This window comes from Hibiscus syriacus, unplaced genomic scaffold, assembly GCF_006381635.1.
Source record: "Hibiscus syriacus cultivar Baekdansim isolate YM2019G1 unplaced genomic scaffold, ASM638163v2 tig00110462_pilon, whole genome shotgun sequence".
In the NCBI taxonomy this organism is placed as follows: domain Eukaryota; kingdom Viridiplantae; phylum Streptophyta; class Magnoliopsida; order Malvales; family Malvaceae; genus Hibiscus; species Hibiscus syriacus.
In genome coordinates this window covers 190,660-200,329 of record NW_024062747.1, presented here as the reverse complement: position 1 = coordinate 200,329, position 9,670 = coordinate 190,660, and the positions used below count along the sequence as shown (strand labels likewise).

The 9,670-nt window shown below is 35.2% G+C and overlaps 1 pseudogene; it reads right to left on the bottom strand.

Annotated features, from left to right (window-relative positions):
* Positions 1 to 4,011: 4,011 nt before the first annotated feature.
* Positions 4,012 to 8,750, bottom strand: LOC120126897 (annotated as a pseudogene).
* Positions 8,751 to 9,670: the final 920 nt, after the last annotated feature.

The window sequence follows — 9,670 nt, the reverse complement described above, 5'->3', positions numbered from 1 at the left end:
CTTATTATTACCTTGGCCATAAATAGCTTCATAAATCTCTTGAGAAGTGACTTCATTTGTGATTCCTTGATAGTTTTCACTTCAAGGAATAGGATTGAGAAGATCTTTGAGCAAATTAACAGAACAGTTGGTGACTTTCGGATCGGTTGAGCCAATGAGGTTTTTGAAAAAATTTATAAACTCAGCGGACATGTCTTCGAAGGTGTTTAATCTCCTTCCTTGATCATCAATAAGAGCTCTTACGGTGTCTTTTTTATTCTTAGTATCAATTACAGCATAGAAGAACTTTGAATTTTTGTCCCCCTCTTTGAGCCAATGAGTTTTTGTTTTTTGCTTTAAGAACATGGCCTCAGCTTCTTCTAAAGTTTTTAGTTCCCTTTGCAACCTGAGTTCCTTTTCAATAGGCTCTAAACCTCTTAAAGAAAGCAATTGATGCTTTTCAATCTCTTCATGTTTTTCCCTAACCCTAACAGAAATATCACTGAAAGATTCCTTGTTGAGTTGCTTAAGATTGGATTTAAGTCTTTTAATATTCAAGAAGTTATGATGAAGAGTCCAACAATTGAAAATTTTAAAAGGCTTATGTTTATTGAATTGTATCACTTTGTTCAGATTCACCAAAGCCAGACAATGGTCAGAAGACCCAGGAGCTAGGAATTCAACAAAAGAATGGTTAAAATTTTCAAACCATAATGGGTTAATGAGCACACAATCAAGTTTCCGTGCAAGGAAGTTATCAGTTTGCTTGTTGCTCCAAGAAAAAGTTGGACCAAAGTAAGGATGGTCTTGTAGATGGATTTCATGAGAAACTTCTTGAAACTCAATCATTTATGGGGAAGAAAACAAACCCATCTGTTCATGATTAGAGCTTTCATGAGGGTACATGGTGACATTAAAGTCCACTCCCAAGATCCAAGGATAATTAGGATATCTTGATTCAATGACTCTAATATCCTGCCAAAGACTTCTTCTAGCTACTCCATCATTATGACCATAAATCCCAGTGAGCAGAAACTTGGAATTGTTGAAAGAGCATTCAATAGTAATAATTTGAGCTGAAACATAGCATAGGGAGATGTCTAAACCTTTCTTCCACATTACCCAAATTCTTTCATTCACAGCAAAATCATAGTTACAAAAGACATTCCATTTTTTAAATTTGGAAGCAAAAATATCAGCAGATTTTTTAGCCTTCACTCTGGTTTCCAGTAAACAAAAGATATCTACATTGTTTTGAGTTGCCCTTCTGAGGACACTATTATGTTTTACGGGGTTGTTCAATCCCCTAACATTCCAAAAAGCTACATTCATTTCTCAGGGGTTGTGGAGGAAGTATCCCCTTTTTACTAACCATTGACGAACTTTTAACCTTATCAAGGTGAGATTTCTTTTTAGATTTAAGATCTTTTATCAATTCTGCTACGCCTGATGCAGCCACTCTTGGTTTTTTCTCCATTGTTTCTGAGGCTTGGGTAGCCTCTTCAACCGAGTTAAGGAACTCAAATCGGTTACTAGAGCCAGCTAGAGATTTGGCCAATTTGCCTTTAGGTGGCCTTCCTCTACCCTTTTTAACAGGAGATTTAGAACCTTTATTTGAATCAGTTTCAACAGTTGTGACACAAGCAGGTTCATTTTCAATTTCCAGACTAGTTGGCAAGGTATATGGGTGAGAGTCTTCAACTGGAAGAGAGTCCTCTACTGGATCAATAGAGTAAGAGGAAGAAAAAGGAAGAGGAGGTGGGATTGAGCTTCCAACAACATTTTCCTTAACATAATCTGGGTTCACCTCATTTGCAGAAGCTAAGGAATTATTTCCTGAAGAATCAGAGGTTAAAGGATCCTTTTTCCTCCATACTTGAGTTGTATGGGAGGAGTTTGGATTGTTTTTACCGTTTTTGGAACTGTGACCAAAGTATTACATGGCTTGCAACAAGGGGAAGCCAAGGGATTTCTACTAAAATAGAAGTTTCTTGGCCATTGTTAAGCACAACATCAATAAATTTGGGAATCACATCAGACGCCCCTATTTCAACGCAGACTTTGGCAAATTCCAATCTAGTTTTAGTGGCTGTGACAGAATCCATTGACAAAAGAAACCCTATGGCGCTAGCAATGTAACTCAAACCAGCATTAGTGAATAATTCAAGAGGAACATTTAAAAATTGATTTAAAATCATGAATGAAAAAATGATTTTCAACATAAATTCAAAAAGCTATTTCTAATAATAAAAAAGTGATTTCATAACTCATAAAAATGTTGAACATTTAAAAATGATTTAAAACCATGATTGAAAAAATGGTTTTCAACATAATTTCAAAAAGCTCAAATTTCTAATTTTTGTTGTGGTAAATCATTTTCGGGGTAAAATTATATTTTTTATCCTCAAATATCATATTTTAAATTTACAATATAATGTCTAAAATGAACATTTTATTTTTCAAAAATCATTTTCTAATAGTAATCTCAAACAATTAAATTACACAGTTTAAAAGTATTTTTTTAGAATATTAACTTATAACACTTTTCAAAATCAATTTTATAAATAACATTAAACTTATCCTAAATATTTGATGTATGATTTTGAATGCTATATATATTATTTTTGTCATTCCAAATTGAAGGAGGGATGGTGTTTATAGTTATATATCTAACATATTTTATAATTAGAATTGAGTATCGAAATAGTATGTCAAATAATTCAATTCGTTTACCGTTCTTTTATCATTTCGTAAAGTTTTTTATTCGATATAGACAAGGAGTTTTGTGAAAGTTATTGTATTCTTTTGATGTTGAACGTCATTCTTAATGGAAAATTTCATTTTTCTTCATATATTTGGATTTTAATATTTTCATTTTATGTAGCATACGAGTTTTTCAATGACTATTATGTCTATTTTTTCTCTATATTTGACATTATAATTATAATTTTATAAATAAAATTTAGTTACCATTGTTAGAAAAGAGAGAAAAAAACATGAGACAGGTCACATGCGAAAAGGCAAAGCGGAGTAAAGCACGGAGGAAAATTGGATTTTGGATTGAAGTACGAAAAGTTTCTCAGCTTTGAGATACTACAGAGATTCATTTTTACATTTCTTTAATCCAATTTGTTACATTTAGGAGATTAGAATTTAGTCTTATTTAAAAAATTTAATATCACATCTCATCAGACTAACTAATTATTAATATTTCCAATAATAATCTAATTATTAATATTTCCAATAATAATCGATGCTTAAATTTTATTTTATGCATAAAACCCAAAACCTGAGACAAGGTTGTAAAATAATTTTACACCGAACCATAACATAGGCAGAGCATACTGACCAGAACAAAAAAACACAGAATATTACAGCAGAGGTCCGTTAATCTTTGAATATGCCATCCCCATGTGCATTACAATTTCATGGAAGTAATAATTAAATCCGAAAAACACATTTATTATTACAAAAATGAAACAGAGCCCAATGTTGTAAAAATGATTAATATTATCCCAAGTCAATGTAGTGAAAACATAACACATCATCTAATGTTCCAACGGTCACTGCCACCGCCCCTATCCACCACCTGAACCGACCGTTAGTACGGCCACATGCCATTGACCCACCACCGCCATTCACCGCTTTCAGCCTTTCACGTGCTGGACCCTTTATTTTTGCCACCATGGAAACGACAACACGTGCACAGTTCATGCACATGCTTGATCTGATCATAATATTATATGACAATGAAAAGAGAAGAAGCCCATTCTCCAGAACTGGGACACGTCTACCTGGGGAAACTATCAATGAGAAATGAGCTCTTTAGCCATTCGTTGAAGGATATGAAGATAATGCTACATGGAAATGGCAGGTAATAAGACAAAAAGGAATGAACACATAATTTTATATTAAAAAAACAAAATTCTAAAAAAAATAACAAAAATTTATAAATTTATGAGAACAAAAATAAATTAATAATTTAAAATAAAAAATCCAAAATATAATTACGACTACCTCCAACCACTTCAGTCCATACCAGGGACAAGTTACATCTCATCATTGCATGTGCCTGGCATGGGTGCTGTTCAGTGTTCACTAAGTTTGTAATGGAATTGGGACCCACATCAGTAATCTATCTCCAGAGTTTTTTCATGTCGTTTTGATCGTGTCTAAACTCTACCATTAAATGTTCACATATAGTTGATTTCAATCACTCCACTGTAAATAAATGCTGTACAATGTTATGATGTCGACAAATGACGGGCTTATGAATTTTCAGACTCCCCGAAGAATTCCACCAGCTTCTTCCTTCTCAGCCATCTTTGGATGTGATCTCATCACCTTTACCCGGAGCGCTGCCTGTACGTTGCTCAGAATGTAAGACGAGGTTCACGTTGGAAAAGAAAAATGTGGTAGGATGTAAGATCCATAGATGTTATTTATTACCTTCTTATCGGAACCAAACTCAATGACATCAGAAGGACGAAGACGAGTGGAAACATTTGGGGGTACCCTAGATCTTCTTCCTCCATGGCTGCTCATTCAGAGTTTGTATTAGTCAAATTCCAGGAAATTTAACACGCATAAATAAATATATACATATTTTCCTTGCTGCTCATTGACTTACTCGATAAAGGTCCCATGCTCGCTCTGCAAATCAACTATGAAGAACGCACCATCTTTATAGGTGATTTGAGCATGCGTTTTGGATACCTGAGATATATATATTTAGGAAAAAGAAAATCAACATGAATTGTTCCACAAGGAAACTCTGTTCTTAAACAGTAAAAAATCACCTGCTTTGAAGGTATCACTAATGATGTTTCTGGAAATTTATTGCTCCTTTCACTCCTGCAAAGACCATGCATCGACAGGCACAGATTTCTATTAGAAAAGCCGTCGGTTAGACTTTTACCCCGATTTCCAACACTGTTTCCGTAAAAGTGAACAAAAAGTCGGTTTTAAAGGAACAAAGTCATATTCATCAAACATATTCTGAGCAAATACATACCCAATCATGAAAGTTTTGTTCCCATCCCTACATAAACAAGTAGGTTGTGAGGCAATTGCTTCGTTTCCAACTGGGAACAAGAACCAGCTGCAAAACAGACAAGATAAGAAATATACGAGCCTATACTGTTCAATAAATCGTCAGACAGTATGATGGAATTCACAAATATAAAACTACGATACGCACTCTCCATTAATAGTCCGCTCCAATGCATCATTATCTTTAAACCATATCCGCAATTGGTCACTTGCCTGAAAAATGACTTCACAGATGTTTCAAACAATTCCCAGAGCCATTTTTGGAGAAGCGGTAGAATGAAAGCGACATACCTTGTCTGAGAGTCTGCAACTTAAGGACCTTCCTTCAAGTTTTGAGCTGCAAACACTTCGATTCATTTTTAGAAGGAAAATCGGAAACCTTGTCCTAAGATCTTAGATAATTCGTTTAGACAGTTTACTAAAGCCGGATTAGTTCTTTCCTCAATTTAATGTTTTCATAGTTGAAAAAGTTAACTTTTCTAATGATGTTCCATAATTGAAAAAGCTTGAAAGTCAAGGTAAAGATATAAGCAGAGGAAAACATTCATTTCACAGGTCTAACCTGTTACCACCTAAAACCCAGTTGAGCATTAAGGACATTGCCAACTCAATAAAAAATCTGCCACCGACTCTTCCTGGGTGCGGGATCCAGAATTTTGTCAAGAACTGCAAACAATGTTAGATGCCATGGTGATTTTGCATGCAGTTTTTGCATTATTATTAACTTCAGATCATTACTCACTAAAGATGGATTCTTACCGACAACGGACCTAGTCCTACACCTAGAAAAGCCTTATAAGTTGAAGCCATGATTGCAAGCATTCTTGCCATTCCATGGATAGCCGCAACTCTGAGTCTTCTAGCTCTCTCATAGCTGAGAATTCAATGAGTCAGCTTTGGATTGAAGAAAGACAAAATTTCCATTGGTTATACAATAAGTTTTGACCTCACTCTTCTAATATCTGACCCTTTCCACTATTTAGGAAATAAAGGAAAACGCATATCACACCTCCTCAAAGAAGATACAACTTCAACAGCTTTTCCTGACTCGACACTTTGATTCCAAGCCTTGTCAAGTTCCAAGGCTAATTGGTAACTATCCTGCAAAGATGAAGGGAAAAAAGGGAAGTGTTCATTTGGCATTGGATTCTCTAGGATATGCTGAAATCCTTCTTATTGTTCCAAAAACATAATAGATAGCATTAAACTACACTATCAAGGTACTAAGAACATCATGCTCTCTTTGGCAATGCTCAAGTTTGGACTGCAAACAAAATGGGTTTATGACAGAACACAATGGGTTTTCAAGTCATACCTCAATGGCCATACATCCTCCTTGACCCATATTTGGCTGCATTGCATGGATAGAATCCCCAAGCAAGGTTACACGCCCCCTTCCCCATGTTAGCGAGGGTGTTCGGTCATATATGTCACGGCGAAGAATTGCATCTTCAGCAGTAGCAAGCAACAAATCTATCACATTATCGCACCAACCCTCGAATATTTTAAGTAGCCTTTCCTTTTTACCTGCAAAAGGATGAAAGGGGGAAGCTAAAAACAATACAAATCAGTTTTGGAATCAACAATCAAATCCTGTAAGAACACTCATCAGTTAAAAATCCAAAAGATGTACACATTTGAGACGAAAACCCAAAAAAACTTCCATCGCAACTGAAGCCTCTTTCGAAGTCGTTGTTGGCTTACATACTGAATTCTAACAAATAAAACATATAAGGCTATCTACCATGGGTGTCCACACCACCAGGTGGTTCCTTGTGAAATGCATACCACTGCATCTTTCCAGCTCCAACGTCTGAGGAAACAAAGTATTGCTTGTGTCCCAAAAATACTCGGTACCTTCACAGGTGAAGTTTCAACATAAGCCACTGCAGGTATCAAGATCCCAATGCAATCTAATCGTATTATGGAAAACAAAATGTAAAGTCCTTAAGTCGATCATATTATGAAAAACAAAATGGAACATACCCAACAGATTCAATATCAGCAGGAACAAAGTCTGCAATACCAGTATAGCAAGTGTAGCCTGAGTATACAGCATCCGTTGGCCCAAATAAGTTGGTCCTCACCTGAAAAAGAAAATTCACAAACTAAGATATCACTTCAACATTTCAAGGTTTAAACAACTAGTCACAAACAACCAGTGTCGCTACTAGTGAAAACTTCATGTTGTATTTAAATCTATATTTGGTTCATTTACGGCAAACTGAATGAAAAGAATGCATGTGGTTGACCGAAGTTTAGATTCTAGAGTTAAGTATAAGTTTCTAATTTTGTTTTCTGTTGGTACCAAGGGGCCAAAAAGTCCATTCGTGTTGCAGTCAGCTCATGTTCCCCCATAACTGAGTTTCCATAACACGATTCAATTTTAGTGATTGTTTCAGCATTTGCTTCATCTTTGAAATAGTTTAGTGGAAAAAGTCGATAATCAATTGTCAGAGACAAGTAGACAAATCAAGCTTAAGACCAGGTTTTCTTTCGCATGTATAAATAGATTAAATAAAATCATACTTTCGACCATATTCCATCAGCTCCAACCAGAAGATCACCTTCATATTGCTTTTCATTTTCCAGAACAACAGTGACCTGAACTTTTAAATCACATAGATACAAAAAAATAAGTCAACAAAAAAGAATTAGCAGTAAAACCAGTTAGCTTAACACTAAAAGAAAACAATAAATATACCATTTCATTCTTTCCTTCAGCTACAATTGATCGTTAAGGCTTTAGCTATGAGCAATTCATATTACCTTATTCCCATCATCTTCAAAATCAACAACATTACTCTCATTCAAATTATGTCTTCACCGACCGCGCGAGCCAGGGTCTCTTGCAAAGTCATCCTACTAATAACTCTTGTAACTGGAAGCCCCCTTTCCACAGCAGGGGTGAATGTATCAAACTTGATGTACCTGTTTAAACAATGTACCATTAAGTGTGATTGCATTCAGGCAGCCAAAAAACAACAGGGTTTCACTAAAATTTCCATAGTATGGAGGTTTTTTAAACAGCGTTTCTCCTAGTAGTTTACCACATGAACCTCAACTCTATATGATCCACGAAAGTTTCTACTTTCTGGGTTCTAAACTTTGAATAGTTTTAACAGTTGCAGGAAATGGAAAAACTTAGAGCAAGAATCATTAAGAAAAAAGAACTCACCAAGTTCCGGAAACCCCATCAACCAATCCATTAATTCTATCTCCAGTGATGCAACCAGCCTCCATAACTTCCTCTGCAACTTCCATATCAATGGCCTCTAAAGCAGCCAATGCATTGCTTTGAATCTGAATTGGACCCCTGTATTGTCCCTCTCCTCTTATAGCACTCAAATCCTTCTCAAACACCATCACACCAAAACCTTTCCTTTTTGCAGCCAATGCAAAAACCAACCCCCCAATACCACCCCCAGCAACCAATATCCTCAGCTTTTTCTTCTTCTCCGCTTGATTCCCATCAAATTCCTTCTTCTCAGTGAACTTTGAGACACCTTGGGTACCATCTGCTACTGTAGCTTTGACTTGTAAAAGTCCCTTGTTTCGCTTATTTGTTTTGCTTCTGAAATGGTGATTGCAGTGTAAACAAGGCGAGGATTCTATTGAAACATACTTAGAGATGGAAACTGGAAATTGGGTTCCTGCGAAAACAATTGATGAAGGTTTCTGAAACAAAGCTGCAGCCATTGTTTTTCCTTTCTGAAACAAGGCCCTGTTGGTTTAAATAATCAGAAAGCAACAAAATTTGGTTTTCCTTACTATAAAAAGAAAACAATTTCTGGATTGGGATGGTTAGAAAGAAGGCAAAATGAACAGATTTCCAAACCGGAAAACTGGACAAGTGCTCCGAGGGAGAGAGAAGGAAAAATGATTCAACCCACTCGATCTGAACCTGAACAACAGTGATGGGACATGCACCGCTAATGGGTTTACCAAAAACCATGTGGCAGAATCTAAAACTCCCACAGCACTACCCGGGGATGAGATATCTTGACACATGTTCACGCTTATGTGGTGCTCATGTGTTATTTTTTTTAAGGCACTACTAAACATACCAGGTCAACCATTAAAATATTTAGACTAACCCTAGGCTGGTGATTCTCTTCTCGACATTCACGTCGGGTTTCTGTGTTGGTGAGTTAATTTTAGAGTGCCGTTAATTTTTTTTTTGTATTTGTCATATCTTGCTAACATAAGAATATTTGTTTATGTAACATATTTTATTTATTAGATAATTTTTTTTGTCCTCATCCTTGTTAATATAAAAATATGCAAAGAATGACAGTTATAGATACTTACTTTTGTTCGGATAAAAAAAAATTATTAAATATTATTTTTATTAATAATAATAATAATATTATTAATTATTACCTAAATTAAAGACTCAATACCTATTAAATAATCATCCACTGAAAATTCACTATCTATTAAATAAAAACCCACTAAAAACTCATTACTTATTAAACAAATAAAACTTTAATAAAAAAATAATAATGTTGGTGGGTTTAGTAGTTTTATTGGTATATTTAAACTCACCATTTTATTAAATTATTTTTCCACTTCATAAGTAAAGTTCCAAGTGCGTTCTGTACTTTAAATGTCAAACGCTATACATAATTCTATCACC